The sequence below is a fragment of the Mirounga angustirostris genome, unplaced genomic scaffold (genome assembly GCF_029215605.1).
Source record: "Mirounga angustirostris isolate CCGP_5_RB_7025 unplaced genomic scaffold, mMirAng1.0.hap1 SCAF_13, whole genome shotgun sequence".
NCBI classification, from domain to species: Eukaryota; Metazoa; Chordata; class Mammalia; order Carnivora; family Phocidae; genus Mirounga; species Mirounga angustirostris.
The window spans coordinates 39,001,791-39,019,018 of NW_026991721.1; the positions used below are offsets into that span (position 1 = coordinate 39,001,791).

The window sequence follows — 17,228 nt, forward strand, 5'->3', positions numbered from 1 at the left end:
AAAGCCAGACATAAAAGGGGAAGAGGACTGGGCTGCTCTTGTTTCTCTGAATAAATCCCTTATTCCAAGTTCTTTCCTCTTTCTTTGGAAATATGGGGCTCTGCTCACTGCCCCCCACTGCCTTGTATTCCGTGACACTCAGGAACTCCCAGATGAAGCCAACCTTCTGATTGGTTGAGGTTTCCTCTTAATTGGTTTTAGATAACCACAGGTCACTGTTTTTATGATTAGACCTATGAGTAATTCCTTCAAGAAGCTTCCTCATTACTTCTCCAGGTAGACTAGTCTCCATATCACAGTGCATTAAAGAGACACGAGTGTCGGGAGGGCCCGACTGCCTGAGTTCAATACAGGCTTCCACTTACTAGTTGTGTGAACTTGGACAAGGTACTTAACCCTTCCATGGGAGGGCGGTAGCAACTACCTTCTAGGAGTTAATATATATAAAGCACATAGAGCAGTGCTTAGCTCCTAGTAAGGGTTTTAGAAATGTTCCTTGTTATTATCTGGTATTTGTTCTAATTGCCCTCCTCTGGGCTTTGGCTCCCCATCTGAAAAATGGAGGGGTGAAAACAGAAAATCAAGGTTCCCTCCTGCTCTGATATTTTAGGATCCTACTACAAACCCATCACTGCCTGCCTTCTGTTGGTGATTTCTGTTCCAGGCTACTTGTCTCCCAGCTTCTGACTCAGGTTCTGAAGGGCAAGACCCCTACGTTTTCCTTTGGTTTCCTGCCTATTTGCAGCACCCAGAGCAGTGCCTGGTACTCGGCAGAGACTCGAGCACTGTTTTCTGAATCAAGCTTAGACTGGCCCAGCCGCCTGCAGTGACAGCAGTAGGCCCGAACGTGCTGTGCAACGAGGCAGAACCAAGGACAGCTGAGGAGGTGGGCTGCCAGCCAGCAGAGGGGGTGGGGAGTAAGCTGGGCTGGAGTCAGAGACGGAGAGAGAAAATGTAGCGGCAGACCTGCATGCTTTGCAGCGCACCAGACACTGGATACCGGAACTGCTCCAGCCTGGGTGTGATTAAGACAAGCTAATCACAGAGTCCGAGGTGGTGCCTAGGATGCTGGCACTGCTGCTTTCGCTGGTCTGGGAGAGAGGTTGGCTCCCTCTGTGACCAGCACAAACAAGAAGATTGCGGGGAATCTAAATACGGGAAAGAACACAGTCCCGACGAAGGAGGGGCTGGAGCTAGCTAGCAGGGTGGCCGGCTGAGCCGACAGGCAGCCTAGGGCTGTAGAAAGAGCACAGACTCTGCAGGCAGACAACCTGGGTTCACACCGGCTGCATCTCCGTGTGAGCTTCCATTTCCCCCCTCATCTCCATAATGGGGAGAATTCCACTTGGCAGGATTGCTGTGAGGATTAATGTATGTGAGATACCTGGTATACAGGGGGTGTGAGAGAAGTGTGTGTGTGTGTGTGTGTATAGTTCTGTTTGCTTCTCATTCCTCTCGATCGGGGTGGGAGAGGGGAGAATGGCTTGTTAGTGCGACTGCGCTACTAAAGTCACTGTTACTTGGGAGAGAGAGATGGTAACATTCTGGAAAGGTGTCCAGTGTTACCCAACTCTCCTCTGTCCTCTCCCAAGTGCGGAGAACGTCAGAGGCCGTGGAGAGCAAGGTGTGCCGGTGAGCTCCTGGAGGGCGGACCTGTTATTTTCTGTTTTGTCCTCAGTGCCCGGTCTTGGCTCACAGTCTGTTGAACGCATGGCTGCAGAGTCAGGAAAGGTGGGCGCAGTCACACGGCTCCAGGCATATCCACCTGCTTGCGTGTGAGCTGGGAGCAGAGGCTCCCCACCACTGGAGGGATGGGGCCCTCCATGGGTGCCCTGCAGGGTGCAGGCTGTGCGATAGGAAGCGACAAGAAGCACCTGTTGGCTCTGGCAGAAGGCCAGGAGAGGGAGACAAGCTGAAGGAGGAGAGCTCCCACCGCTTAAAGCCTAGTTCTCACAGCTAGCTCCTCGCCTCAGCCCTTCTACCATTGCCTACTTGAGATGGATTTCTCTGCTGTCAGTCTCATTCCCTGAGATCCAGGCCCTCTGAGCTTGGTGCTGGGTCTCCCGTGTAGTAGGCGCAACACAGTTACAGAATAGACTAGAACAGATTATAAGGGAGCCAGACTTTCCTCAAGTGTAGAAGCAGCATTAGTGTCTAATGAACGTGCAACAGACAAACCAGAGAGGGAGCTGGAAGGGAGATGGGTGGAAGGACGTGACTTAGGACCTGCTCTGTCTTCGAATGGACACTCCCCAAAGTGTGTTTGCTGTACCCACTTTATAGACAAGACACCTGAGATTCAGAGGCTCTACAGGTTGTCCAAGCGTAAGTAGCAATAAATAGTAGAGCTGTCTGCCTGACTTGCAAGACTTTTCTTTCGACCCTATCCAGTGTGGGTGGTGGTCAGGGAGAGCACAGATCCTAGGGTCAGATTGCTTGATTCCAGTCCTGGCTCCCACACTTAGGAGCTGTGTACCCTTGTATAAGTGGCTTAACACCCCTGTGTCTTGATCGCCTCATCTGGAATATCCTATTATTGACCTCATAAGGTTGTTATGTAAAGTGCTAACAGTGCTTGGCACAAAAGGAGAGGCTCAATAAATGTTAGCTGGCGTTATTGTCCTCCTCCTCCTCATCGTCATCATCATCACCATGTATTAAGACTTCGGGGCGCCTGGGTGGCTCAGTCGTTAAGCGTCTGCCTTCGGCTCAGGTCATGAGCCCAGGGTCCTGGGATCGAGACCCGCATCGGGCTCCCTGCTCTGCGGGAAGCCTGCTTCTCCCTCTCCCCCTCCCCCTGCTTGTGTTCCCTCTCTCGCTGTGTCTCTCTCTGTCAAATAAGTAAATAAAATCTTAAAAAAAAAAAGACTTCAAGGAAGGAAGTAATTATGAGATAAGTATAAGAAGGCTTGACGCTCAAGGTGTGAACCTCAGGAGCTAGAGAGGGAAGTGTCTTCCCCACCCAGATTCCGGGGAGGATCTCAGCATAGCTGCAGAAGGGATTTGTAAAACTTGGAGCCTGGGGACCCCAATCTGGGGGATCTGGAAACAGTGCTAGGCCAGATTTGTTCCAGATCAGGCTTCTGCTATCCACTGCCCCAGACAGGGATTCAGAATGTGCATGTTCCAGCCTGAAGCAAACCCCGCAGCAGCCACACTTCAGGTTTCTCTAGGGAACAAAATAATTCTACTCTGCTACTTTATTTGCTTCTAGGTTCCTTTTTTCGCCTTCTTTTGCAATTTGGTTTGGTTCTTTCCTTAGTTTTCCAATGAGGGTTCTCTTGGAAGAGAGCAAGTAAATAGTAGAGCTGTCTGCCTGGTCCTGTATGGTCCTGTGCACAGTGGGGTTGGCATGCATGGCCATGGCTAGGTCGAGTCTGGGCTTCGGACAGAGGAAGAGCTGCTGGAGCTAGGCGCAGAGAAACTCAAGTGACAGTCAGGAAGGAGAGGGCTGAGGCCAGAGGCCACAGCTGGCCTGGCCACTTCTAACTGTGCCGTGCACGGTCACTCCACCTCAGGGAGCCCGATTCCTCTTGTGTACAGTCAACCACCCCTGAAAGTTGTTCTTCCAAATGGCATAGGTACGTCAGGTGCCTGCTCAGTGCCTGCCACGTAGCAGGCGCCCAGCAGGTGCTCACTCACTTGGCAGGTTCACTGGGCCGTTTCTTTCTTTCTGCCTTCCCACCTAGGATTTCCCTCCACATCTCACAGAGCTGGCTGCCTGGCTCCCATTCGTGGGCAGAGACTGAGGTCAGCAGAGGTGGCACGAGGGCATTTGACCACCACTTGCTCAGAAGATCCTTGCCTACCAGAGGCTGGCTCCCAGGCCCAACTTTGGCTTCGGGGCCCTCACCTCCGTGTCTGGCTGAATTGGCTCCAGCTGTTTTGCTTCCCGTAGGAGCAGCTTATTTTGGCTTGAATGGGCAATTTGTTTGCCTTCTCTCCTGATGTGCAGTTGTTCAGCCTTCCCTTCCTGCAGAGAAAAAAGAGCTGACTGCATTTCCTGTCTCCCCGCTCCACGCAGACCTTTGGAAAGGATTTTATTGGTGGCCTTTTCCTGGAGCATTCAGGCTCGCCAGAGAGGCATTGTTAAAGGGTTAGGTATTTGGCAAGAAAGTGTCATGCCTCCTCCTCCAAGCAAAGCCAGCTCTCTCACCAAATTGGAGCGATAATCTATGTAAGAATCTTTTTTTCCCCTTCATTTCAGTGATGATTTCCAATTACTGAACCTTTGCACCTTTGTAATATGTGTGGCGCAGCATCTGACCTTGGCTTGAAACCCATCAAACAGGGTCATGTAAGAATTTAATAGTGAGAACTAAATCTTTTTTGACACAGGCTGTTCCTCTGAGAGGCCATACCTCCAAACCCCAAGGCCTTGCAGAGAGCTTAGAGGCAAGTGTAAACTGTATGGTCCTGTGCACAGTGGGGTTGGCAAAACATAAATGCTTTATATTACCTCATTTAATCCTCAGAGCAAATCACTGAGTTTTGGTGCTGTTGTTAACTACATTTTCTAGATGAGGGAAGCTGAAGCATAGGCTGAGCAATTTGTTGGGAGGAATCAGTGTGTCAGGTCTTTAACCGAGGCCTCTAACTTCAGAGCCTGTGGTCCACTACCCCATGCTGCCTTCCTGTGGACCAGTGACAGTCCAGCCTGGTTTTAAGGCCACCAGATAAGATGATCTCATCCCATCCTTTCAATACTGAGTTCCCTTTCATGTTAGCAACTTTTTCTGTCTTGCAGCCTAAATGTCTTCTTCAGATTCAGCAGTTCTCTGTATAATCACCAGATAGAATTGTGAAGTTGATGACATTGTTTTGGAAAACCACCCCTTTTAGGGTGGTTTTAGGATTCTTCTTCCCCCTCTCATTGTCCCTTACCTCTTTTTTTTTTTTTTTTTTAAGATTTTATTTATTTACGACAGAGACACAGCGAGAGAGGGAACACAAGCAAGGGGAGAGGGAGAGGGAGGAGTAGGCTTCCCGTGGAGCAGGGAGCCTGATGCGGGGCTCGATCCCAGGACCCTGGGATCCTGACCCGAGCCAAAGGCAGATGCTTAACAACTGAGCCACCCAGGCGCCCCTGTCCCTTACCTCTTAAAAAATTAATTTACTTATTTAATCTTTGAATAATTAACACATGCATATGATTCAAACTTAAAAGGCATAGAAAGATTTAAAATGAAAAACTTCCCTCCTACCCTGTCCTCCCATTTGTCCATTGCCCAAAAACCCTTCCACCACACATGCAACTAATGCCTGTTCATCTGTATTTTTCTAGTTTCTTTTTGCACATATAAAGTAAATGCTAAGATATATTTTTATACCTCCTTTCACATAAGTGGTACTATATTGTACATACTGTGTAGTGTCTTGTTTTTTCTTTCAACAGTTTATCTGGGAGATCTTTACATATCAGTATAAAAACCTTCCTAGGTAGTTATTACAGGTATATAATATTCCAGTATACCTATGTACCATGATTTATTTAACCCATGCCCTGTTGATGGACATGTAGATCATCTCTGATATTTTGCTATTATAGGTAATGATGTAGTGAACAACCTTGTGTATATATGTCATTTCATTTGTGGGATGTTGAAGAATAAATTCCTAGAAGCAAAATTATTATATCAGAGAGTTCGTATATCAATTTTGCAAGAGAGTTATTGCCTTCATAGGAATTTATACCATTATTTCCTCCCACTAGCGATATATGAGTACCTGTTTCTGCAGCCTCCCTAAGAGTGTGTAAAGAAACTTCTAGATTTTCGCCGATCTGATAGGTGAAAAACTACCAAGGGTGGTTTTTGTCTTTTTTTACTTTTTAAATTAAAATACAGTGTATATACCATAAAGTGTACAGATCTTAAAGGTTCAGTTTGATGAGTTTTAACCTATGCACATACCTAGGAAACTACCACCCAGTACAAGACACAGGACGTTTCAAGTACCCCAGAAGGTATCTCTTCTCAGGCAATACCCCAGCCCTAGAGTTAACTACTACTCCAACTTCTGTCTCCAGAAATGAGTTTTGTTCAGTGGTTGAACTTCATATAAATGGTGTTATGCACTGTGTACTCTTTGTGTTCAGCTTCTTACGCTCAACACATTGTGTCTCTAAGAATCATCTATTTTGTGTGTAGTGGGAGTTCTTTTTTATTGGTCAGTATTAGCCCACTGGATGAACATATCGCAACTTAGATGTCTGTTTCACTGTTGAAGATTTGGGTTGCTTCCATTTTGAGGACTGTGAATAAGGCTGTTGTCAACATTCTTACACATGCCTTTTGGTGAACATACACATTGGTTTCTCTTGAGTACGTAACTGAGAGTAGGATTTCTGGATCCTATCCTTAGCGTTAGTAGATAAACAGTTTTCCAAAGTAGTAGTGCCTACATATTGCCCATCAGCAATATATGAGAGTTCCACCTGTGCCATATCCTTGCCAGGTATTTTCAGTCTTGCTGATCAAGGCCATCCTGCAGAGTAAGTAGTGTGGAACTTCACTGTCATTTTAATTTACATTTCTCTGATAGCCAATGATGCAGAGCGCCTTTTCATATACTTAGAGGCCACTCGGGCAGCTTCTTCTGTCAAGTGCAAAGACTCTCAAGTGGGTTTTGTCTGTTTTTCTTTTTCTTTTCTTTTTTTTTTTAAAGATTTTATTTATTTATTTGAGACAGAGAGAATGAGAAAGAGAGAGCACATGAGAGGGGGGAGGGTCAGAGGGAGAAGCAGGCTCCCTGCCGACCAGGGAGCCCGATGCGGGACTCAATCCAGGGACTCCAGGATCATGACCTGAGCCGAAGGCAGTCGCTTAACCAACTGAGCCACCCAGGCGCCCTTGTCTGTTTTTCTTAATGGTTTGCAGGCATCCTTTGTCTTATGGATTCAAGACCTTTGTTTTATATATATATATGTATATGTATCTCAAACATCTTTTCCTTTCCCAGTCAATGACTTACTGTTTTGCTCTCTTAATGGTGTCTTTTGATGCACAGATATCCTTAATTCTAATGAAGTCTAGTTTGTCAAATCTTTTATTTAATGGTTTGAGGTATTTGTGCCCTCTTTACAACATTTTTGTCTGCTCCAAGGTCATGAAATGAAAATATTCTCCTTTGTGTTCATCTTGAAACTTTATTAATTTTGCCTTTTACATTTAGGCTTAGAATTCATTTTGAATCAGTATTAAAAAAAACCAACAACACATTGCTCTAAAACCATCTATTGAAAAGTTTGTCCTTTCCCCCTTGAATTTTAGAGGCTTCTTTGTTGTAAATCAAGAAACTGTATATATGTGTAAATTTGGTTTTGGACTCTCTCTTCTCTTTCATTAGTTTATTTTTCTATGTGCATGCTAGTAGCATTCCACCTTGATTGCAGCTTTATAATAAATTCCAATATCTGGTATTAAGTTTTCAAACTCTGTTCTTCTTTAAGATGATTGTGGCCTTTCTAATCCCTCTACTTGTAGTTATGAATGCAGATTGAGCACCTTTTTGTATATTTAGGAGCTCTTTGTATTTTCTTCTTTTTTTTAAGAATTTATTTATTAATTTTAGAGAATGTGTGTGTGCCGGTGGGGAGGGACAGAGGGGAGGGGCAGAGGGAGAGAATCTCAAGCAGACTCCCTGCTGAGTGCAGAGTCTGACATGGGGCTTGATCGCAAGACCCTGAGATCAGGATCTGAGGCAAAAACCAAGAGTTGGACACTTAACCGACTGAGCCACCCAGTCACTCCTGTATTTTCTTCTTTATGAAGGGTTTCTCCATACCTGTATTAGTTTTTCATTGCTACTGTAACAGATTACCAGAAAATTAGTGGCTTAAAACAAGAACACAAATGCGTTATCATAGAGTTTGAGGTCAGAAGTCTGAAATGGGTCTCACTGGGCTAAAATCAGGGTGTGAACAGGCTGCATTTTTTTTTCTGCAGTCTTTAAGGAGAGTGTTTTCTTGCCTCTTCCAGCTCCTGGGAGGCTACCTGCATTTCTTGACTGTGGCTCCTGCCATCTTCAAAGCCCGAAGTGGCTGGTTGAATCTTTCCTTCATCATATCACTCTGACACTGACTTTTCTGCCATCCTCTTCCACATTTAATAATGCTCGTGATTCCTTTAGGCCCCCTCTCCCGCTCTGGATAATCCAGCATAATCTCTCTATCTGAAGGTCAGCTAATTAGCAAGTTTAATTTCATCTGCTATCTCAGTTCTCCTTTGCCATGTAATGTAACACTCACAGGCTCCAGGAATTAGGGCTTTGGGACGATATCATATGGCTTGCCTCAATATCCTTTGCCCTTTTTTTCCAATTAGATTGTTGGTCTTTTTCTAATAAATTTCTAGGAGCTGGGCGCCTGGGTGGCTCAGTCGGTTAAGCATCTGCCTTTGGCTCAGGTCATGATCTCGGGGTCCTGGGATTGAGCCCCCCACTGGGCTCCCTGCTCAACGGGGGGGGCCTGCTTCTCCCTCTCCCTCTGCCCCCGCACCCCCGGCTTGTGTTCTCTCTCAAATAAATAAAATCTTTAAAAAAATTTCCAGGATCGGGGTGCCTGGGTGGCTCAGTCGTTAAGTGTCTGCCTTCAGCTCAGGTCATGATCCCAGTGTCCTGGGATCAAGCCCCCCATTGGGATCCCTGCTCAGCTGGAAGCCTACTTCTCCCTCTCCCACTCCCCCTGCTTGTGTTCCTCTCTCGCTGTCTCTCTGTCAAATAAATAAATAAAATCTTAAAAAAAAAATTCTAGGATCTTTTTATGTATTAGGGAGGTTAGGCCTTTGTGATTCAGACAGCAAATACATTTTCTCAGCTTTTTTTGTTCCTACTTTTGGTGTGTGTGTGTGTGTTTTGTTTTGTTTTGTTTTGTCCTGTTTTTGCCATGCAACCTTTTCTTTCTCTGTAGTCGAAATTTATCAGTCTTTTCCTGTGTGACTTCTGGATTTTGAGTTAGAGAAGCCTTCCCTATTCCAGGGTATAAAAGACTTTCCTCTATTTTACTCTAGTACTTTTTATGTTTGTCTGTTTGTTTTTTAACATGTAAGTCTTTGATCCATTTGGAACTTATTCTGACATACAATGTCAAGTGTAGATTCAACTTTATTATTTTTCCAGCTGGCTACCCAATACTGTCTCAACACTATTTATTTAATTCCCTTTCTTTGGCTGCCCTCTTGGATCCCATTGCTTCCAGAGCAACCCTAAGGCCTAAAGAGAGGCAGTGACTGACCCAAGATTGCCAGCTAGTCAGTGGCAGACCTGAGGCTAGACCTCAGGTCCAGCTCAGGCTGCTCAGTCTGGAGCTGGTGGCTGGTTCTCAGGAGCTTTCCCGGGTGGCTGTGGCCTCCTGGGCTGTTTGCCGAGGCAGAGCAGCCCCTTGGTTCTGTGGGCTCTCAGTGTGCTGTCCCAGGTCATGCTTTGCTCATCTCCGGAGTGAAATATATTCCTTGCCACTGTCACACCTGGCTGCTCAGGGTACCACTTTTTCTTCCCTATCAGGCCAGAAATGTGATGATCTTTGGCAGTCAGGAGAGATGTCTCACAATTAATGCAGAGATGTTTTTACAGACCACTGGTTATTGTTTAAATCCCATTTCTGGGGCGCCTGGGTGGCTCAGTCGTTAAGCGTCTGCCTTCGGCTCAGGTCATGATCCCAGGGTCCTGGGATCGAGTCCCACATCGGGCTCTCTGCTCCTTGGGAGCCTGCTTCTCCCTCTGCCTCTCTCTCTCTCTCTGTCTCTCATGAATAAATAAATAAAATCTTAAAAGGAAAAAAAAAAAGAAAAAAAAATCCCATTTCTGTTGAGTCCTTTGTTTTCAAGGCATGGCCTCACATCCCAAGGTGTGCCTTTTTAGCTTTCAATAAAGGTGGATTTTTTTCCACTCTTATTCCCAAAGAAGCAGTGGTAGTATCACTCCACAGGAGTCATTCTATATGAGACCACAGGTGAGGGTGCCAGGCTGTCAAGGAGGCTCACATACTTGCTAATTACTCTCTCATGCCAGCCTTTTTGGGCACAAGATTGTTTACCACATTTTAGCACAAAGCTCTGGTCCTTTTAGGGTTGCTTCCACAAGCAGAAACCACAATTGTGACCCACTGTACTTATTTACAAATACGAGGCTTGGGGCCTTGCAAAGGTAAATCTGACAAAGGTGAACTGAAGGTAAAAACTACAGAGAGGTAGAGTGAGCTAGAGGCAGCCTTCTGCAGTTGAGGGGCTGAGGTCTGGTCCCAGCATTGTCTGCCACCTGCTGTCTATGTGATCCTGGGCAGTCATTTCCCTTTCTGGGCCTGAGGATCCCCATGCGAGAAATGTTTCTAAAGTCTGCTGCACTACTCAAGTCTGGCCTCATGTCCAACTGTGTTGCACATTAAAAAAAAAAGAATTAATTTATTAAAAACATTTTTTTATTGTCGTGTCACTTAATGAGGTCTACTCTCGTTTTTAAGTGTACGATATGCTATTGTTGGCTGTAGGTACAATGTTGTACGAGGGACCTCTAAAACTTACTCATCTTCCTTCTTGGTAACAGTTACTTTTCTTGGTGTCCATGATACACTGCTCTCCTGGTTCCTTCTGTTTCACTGGCTGCTTCTCCATAGTCTCCTTCATGGGCTCTGCCTCTCCTCTGCCCGAATGCTGAAGGTCTGAGGGCTCCGGGGCTCTGTGTTGGTCTCCCATCTTTTCTCTCTCTGCAGGTTTTCCAGTCAACCTCATTCAGACCCATGGCTTTGAAAACTTTGTATGCTGATGATTTCCCAATTTTTATGTTCAGCTCTGACCTCTTCTCTGAGCACCAAATTATATATCCAGGTCCCCATTTGACATCTCCACATTAATTTTAAATAGGTGTCTCCAGTGTAATGTGCCCAGAATAGAACTTTTATTTGTCTTTTTCAAGACCACCTCCACTGGGTCTTTTTCTCAGTATATGGCATCACCATCGACCCAGTTGCTGAAGCCAAAAATCTAGGAGTCCATATTGATTCCTCTCCTCTCCTCATTCATCCTCACATTGAATCCCTTACTAAGTTCTGCTGACTTTACCTCTAAATGTATCCTGAGAATGTCTACTTTGCTCCATTTCTACTACTACTGCTTAGTCCACGCCACCAGAGTCTCTCTTTGGGACTGTTTCTAGAACCCTAACTATACCAGGGCTCCCTTCTCTTCCCCACTGCCAGTATAAATGGAATTCATACAGCATGGGTATATGGTAGCCAGAGTGCTTTTATGTGTTGGACCTCTTAATGGACTGAATTGTCTCTGCCTGCCTTGCTTGCAGGGGTGCTGCTCCTGTTTGTTGAATACTGACTGACTGTTACGCACAGTACTGTCCTCATTCCCTCCCTTCAGCCCTTACTAGTGGCTGGCAGCTTGCCGTGTGGCATTCTGGGTGCCATGGAGCAATACAGCCGATGCTTGTTACCTCATGGAGCTCACATTGAGTGGGAAAGACACCTATGAATTAAGTCTGGCATATAATATGTACTTAATAAACACTGAAAGAATCCCAAGCAGAGAGTGATAAGAATTAGAGGAAAGGTTGAAAAGGAGGAATGATTAATTTTGGAAATCCTCATAGAAAAGGTAGCTTTTGAGCAGAGGAAGGGTAAAGAGCCTTGTGTGCTGAGGGACCAACATGAACAAAGGGAAGGAAGGCTTTAAAGAGTGAATCATGGTTGAGGGACAGTGGCCAACCATCAGGACTGAGGGTCAGCTAGGGCCAGGTCTCCAATGACATGCTGAGGGGCATTGACTTTATTGTATAGACAGTGTGGAGCCATTATGCGTCATTTAGGAAGACACTTCAGAAGTTGACAGTTATAGCAGAAGATAAAAGGCTTTAAAAAAAATGGAAAATGGACAGTAGTTGGGTGCCTACTACGTGCTGGAACCATTCTGAGCATTTTTCATGTATCATTTCATTTCATCATCACCATGCAGGATAGAAAATAGACAGATGAGCATTGTCCCTGTTTTTTCAGATGGGAAATTGAAGACTCAAAGAGGTGGAGCCCAGGATTCAGACTAACATCTATTGACCTCAAGGTTCAAACTTTCCCCCATCATCCTTCCACATCCCTGAAGGGGGTCATGCTTTGGCTTAATTAGCATATCAGGCCGCACCAGCTAATTTTATAGTGTGCAGGTGACTTTAGAAGCCAGGAAGAAGCAATAGCAGAGCTAGTACTGATAGTACGTGTCTGCAGGGGCTGAGGTCAGCCTCTGCCCTATTGCCTGTCCTCAGAGCATAGCACCTAGGGGACCATGGACAGCATGGGACAGCTTTGACAGTGACCAGGAAGTCAGGCCTGTGGGCCTGCTCTGTCCTTCCTTTGAGCAAGCTTCCTGAGCCTGGGTGGCCCGATGAACCCCTAGACTCACAGTGTTACCCCTTAGCACCCAAAGGCCTTGGCTTATGCTGGAGCCCTAAATACACCTACCCTGTGGTGCTGTCCCTGCTGCTTCTTATCTCTCTGGAATCCCTCTTCCTCCTGGGTGCACTGAAAGCCCTTAACACAGAACAGCTATGACTATTCATTCCAAAGTGCTCTCTCTGGGCAGGGCTTCAGCAATGCTCTCTTTGCCCATTTGTCCATTCATGGATTTATAGATTCATTAAGAGGCTGCACCACGTAGTAGAAAGAGCTCTGGGCCACAGGACCTGAGTGCAAGACCAGCTGCTGTCACCTTGGGTTTGCCCCTTTCCTTCTCTGGGCCTTCTTTTCTTTATGGGTAAAAGAAGAGAATTGTGTAAGATAATCTTCAAGGTGTCTTCCAGCTCTGACACTTTCTGGGTTTTGTTCTTCCATAGAGTCATGCCTTGCCCCTAACATGGCATTAAGGGAATGCTTCTCAGAAGAGATCATGTTTAAGGTGGGTCTTAAAGGATGAGTAGGAGGAGGAGAAAGGCATTCTAGCAAATGGGATCAGCATGAAGAAGGCATGGCACATTGGGGGAAAGAAGGGATCAGGAGGGGAACAGAGCAGTGGGAGACAAGGCTGTGGGATGTCTGCAGCCAGGTCACAGAGGTCTTGAATGACAGGCTAAGCAGCTGGGACTTCATCTTGCAGGGTAACAGTAACGTATCATGATACAGCTCCTGTACTATACTTTCTCTTTTCCTGGGGTTAAAATTGCTTGTTTTTCCCCCTCTTCCTTTGACTGATTTTTCATATACTTCAACGGAGGAATCACAGAGAAATGGCAGTGGGTTTGATTTTGTGGCTTTGTAAGGTATTAATTCAGTAAGCTTGTGCTTTTCTGCTTGAGACAAGAAAGATGCTGCTGACCTTCTGGCCTTCAGCACACTGAATGTCTGATGGCTCCGACCAGGCATCGTGACTCCAAAATCCCCATCAGATTCCTTGGCCTAGCTCGAGGCTAATCCTTTCCTCTTCCCAAGGCAGCCACAAGGCTGAGGGACAGGAAGCTCACAGCGTAGTCCTCGTGTGGCATGTGTGCGGATGTGAGTGCTTCTGACGTGTGCTTACGGCTCCCAGTGCCCAAGGCTGTCCAACTCACCCGCCCTTTCTCACGGTTGCTGCTTGGAGGTTCTCAGGGGAGATTCAGTCCCATTCACGCAGGTGAGGACAGGGAGTCTCAGAAAGGTTGCCTGATCTGCCCCAGGCAGCGTAAGATAGTGTGAGGAGCCTGAGGCCTTGGAGTTAGGAGGTCACGGATTCCAGTTCCTGCTCTGCTACTTCATACCTGTGTGACCGTGTGCAAGTTGCCACCTTCTCTGAACTGTGGGTTCCACTTCTTTGAAGATTGAGGTAATAACCACTTCTATAAATGCTTGTCACTGGAGTGAATTGTGTGGTTTCTCTTGGCACAGAGTAGGTGCTCAGCGTGTCTGATTCTGACTCACTTGGGGGCTCTTTCTGGTGTTTCGCCTTGCTTCCCCATATGGCCCTCTTTGTCATCTTGCTCCTCTCTTCTTAAGTCAATGCCACAGACGTAGACTAGTGGAAATACTCTTCCCGTGTGCCCAGTGTGAAGCTAGGCCCTATGGATGGGCTTCCAGGACACAGGGAATGGCCCCTGGCCTCACTTTGCTTATTGCCTGGTGGGGCGTGTTTGCGAGCGGAGAGGGTCCAGCCTTCACTCTTGACACGGAGCCAAGGTGATGTGACCGTCACATGTGCCACTGATCTCCTTCCTCCTCCGGGAACTTGCCGTGTGGCATGCGCCAGACTAAGCTCTTACGTATACTGTCACTAAGCTCCGGCATACACTCCTACACACTCACGTGTGCCTGTAGCTTACTTACACTGCAACCCGCAATCCTGTTTTACACATGAGAAAAATGAGACTCAGAAAAGGTAAGCATCTTGTCTTAAGATCTTACAACTGATACTGGGTGGCACTATTTGAACCAGATTATCTGACTCTGGAGCATGCACTTTTTTATTAGATAACTTTTTGTTTATTACAGAATTGTGTGTGTGTGTATATATATATATATATGTGAGTCTGTGTGTATGTATGTGTGCATATATGTGTGTATGATGTGTGTACATATATGTGTGTGATGTATGTACATACATATATATGTGAGTGTGTGTATGTGTGCACACATGTGTGTACACACATATGTGTGTACATACATATATGAGTGTGTATGTGTACATACATATGTGTACATATGTGTATATATGTGAGTGTGTGTACATACATATGTGTGTACATATATGTGAGTATATGTGTGTGCATACATATATGTGTGTGAGTGTGTGTGTGTACATTCATATATATGTGTGTGTGTATGTGTGTACATATATACACACACACATATATATATAGTTAAAAAGTAAAAAAATACTAAAAGGCTTAATAATGGCAGTTTCTGCCTCACCTTTTCCCACCCCAAGGCTCATTCCTAGAGCCAGCCATTTTGAATTCTTTTCAGGTATTTACCTCTGTGTTTCTAAATCAAATGCTCATTTAACTTATCAATTTTAAATAAGACAAATTATATCTATTGATTTCTTAATATAAATTAAAATTTAGGGGCACCTGGGTGGTTCAGTTGGTTGTGTCCAACTCTTGATTTCAGCTTAGGTTGTGATCTCAGGGTTGTGAGATTGAGCCCCAGGTCAGGCTCGGCACTGGGTGTGGAGTCTGCTTAAGATTCTCTCTCTCCCTCTCCTTTCGCCCCTCCCCACCGCTCTCTCTTGTTCTCTCTCTCTCTCTCTCTAAATAAATAAGTAAATAAATAAAGCAAATTATATCTATTGATTTCTTAATATAAATAAAAATTAATTATCTTATACCACCACCCCCATTTCCTCTCCCTCCATCCTCCCACTGTACTGAAATCGTTAGTCTGTTAGTAAGATCAGTGTAAATACCATTCTCACTGCTAAGCCAAGTAAGGTATCACGATACAGCTCCTGTACTGTACTTTCTCTTTTTCGGGGGTATTGCCTGGTTGTTGGGTTTTTTTTTTTTTTTTTTACTCTTCCTTTGTTTGATTTTCTATATACTAACCACTAATTCTTCCCAAATGCCCCCAAAATATCTGTAAAACACCTCTTCACCCCCCCTTTTTAAAAAAGATTTATTTATTTATTTGAGAGAGAGAGAGTGTGGGCGTGTGTATGAACAGGGGGAGGAGCAGAGGATGGGAAACTCAAGCAGACTCCGTGCTGAGTGTGGAGCCGACATGGGCCTTGATCTCATGACCCTGAGATCATGTCCTGAGCCAAAAATCAAAACCCAGACTCTTAACCAACTGAGCCACCCAGGTGCCTGCCTCTTCACCTCTTGATACTCTTTTCATATGGTCAAATATGTCAAGTCTGTTAGCAGTGTCCCCACCCCCACCCCACCCCAGAGCCCTGCCTCCTGGTTCCATCTGAGATAATTAGCCCAGGCCTGCACAGCTGTTACCCTGTGACTTCTCTTTGTTGCTCTCCTGTGTTAAACCCTGTTTCATCTGCTCCCTGTCTTCCTCCTTCTTGAGATTGGTCTCTTACTTTGGTGGAGCCCATGTTCCAGTAGCTCCCTAAGAAAGAGTAGTTTTCCAGCCATTGTCTCTGCCTCTGTGAATGGCTCCTTTATAAAACTCTTCCCTGCTGCTCCTTTGAGCTGTAGTCTGTCTTGTGCTGAGGCCTGGACTGTTGCAGAGGTTTTCCTCTCTAGAAACATGGTAATCTTTAGCTGTCTGTTCATATTGGAAAGTGAGACACTAAGTGAGGCTCTGTGTGCTTGGAGAGGGCTCACTGACTGGTGGACTTCCTTGTAAGATGAGGGGCATGAGGGGCAGAGGAGTGAGGGAAGCTTTTTCATTTGTGGACCTCCAGAGATCAGTATTTATGGGCTTTTTTCTAATCTCTTGCCTTGGCGTAAATATGCCCAGCTGTTGACTTTCTGGAACAGGATGGAGGAAGGAGACATGGGATCCCATCCCTCGTACACAGATTGTCACTGAAACTGTTTATTTCATCCTTATCGTCACTCCCACCATCCAGTGCGTCTGTTTTTTTGTTTTTTTTCCTGAGTCCAGGGTCTCCCTGGGTCAGCTTCTCCAGAGAACAAATATCTAGTGTTGGCTTAGGAAGTAGGTTGCCTGGTTGTGTGTGTTGGGAAGAATCTGAGAACCTAACCATGCCATACATATGCTTTCAGCCAGTCCCTCTGATTTCAGCTCTGTCTTTATCCCACTTTCAAAGGCACTTGGTGCCTCTCAGTCCTGAGGCTTCCCCAAGTTTTGTAAGAAAAGTGGGTTCCATTTTCACTGTCCCCTTCAGCCTGCACTGGGCTGCAGCCAGCTCCACTCTGAGAAGTTAGTTACCTCCTCCATCTCTTCTTCATCTGAAATGTGTTGTGCTATCTTGTCTGCTGTTGTTTCTCCTTCTATTCTCCTTTCCTTGGTGGATTTATACTTTCTTTAGTTCTTTCCAGTAGGTTAAATGGGGCTTTGGAAAGGAGTAGAGACAAAAGCCTGGGCTCAGTCTGCCCTGTTTAGTGGGAGGTTCGTAGCTTGCTTTTTTAGCCCACAGCTGCAAAGGGCAGAGGAAGTGGCCCCAGAGTGGCCCAGAGACTGCAAGGCAGGCCACGAGTCGATGGAAGGTAAGCCACCCAGAGTGGGAGCCTCCACACTGGGGCCTTTGCAATGGTGGGTTTTGTGAGTTCTATGAGTCTGTTCATTTTATTCAGGCAGCACCCCTTAGATAAATTCTGCATATGAAGAGAATTTATTTCCATCAGTT

At 45.7% G+C, this 17,228-nt stretch overlaps 1 protein-coding gene across 2 annotated transcripts in view; it reads left to right on the forward strand.

Moving 5' to 3' along the window:
* Positions 1–17,228, forward strand: part of SERGEF (secretion regulating guanine nucleotide exchange factor) — a 225,796-nt gene that overhangs the window by 137,974 nt on the left and 70,594 nt on the right. The gene's annotated exons all lie outside the window — the stretch shown is intronic.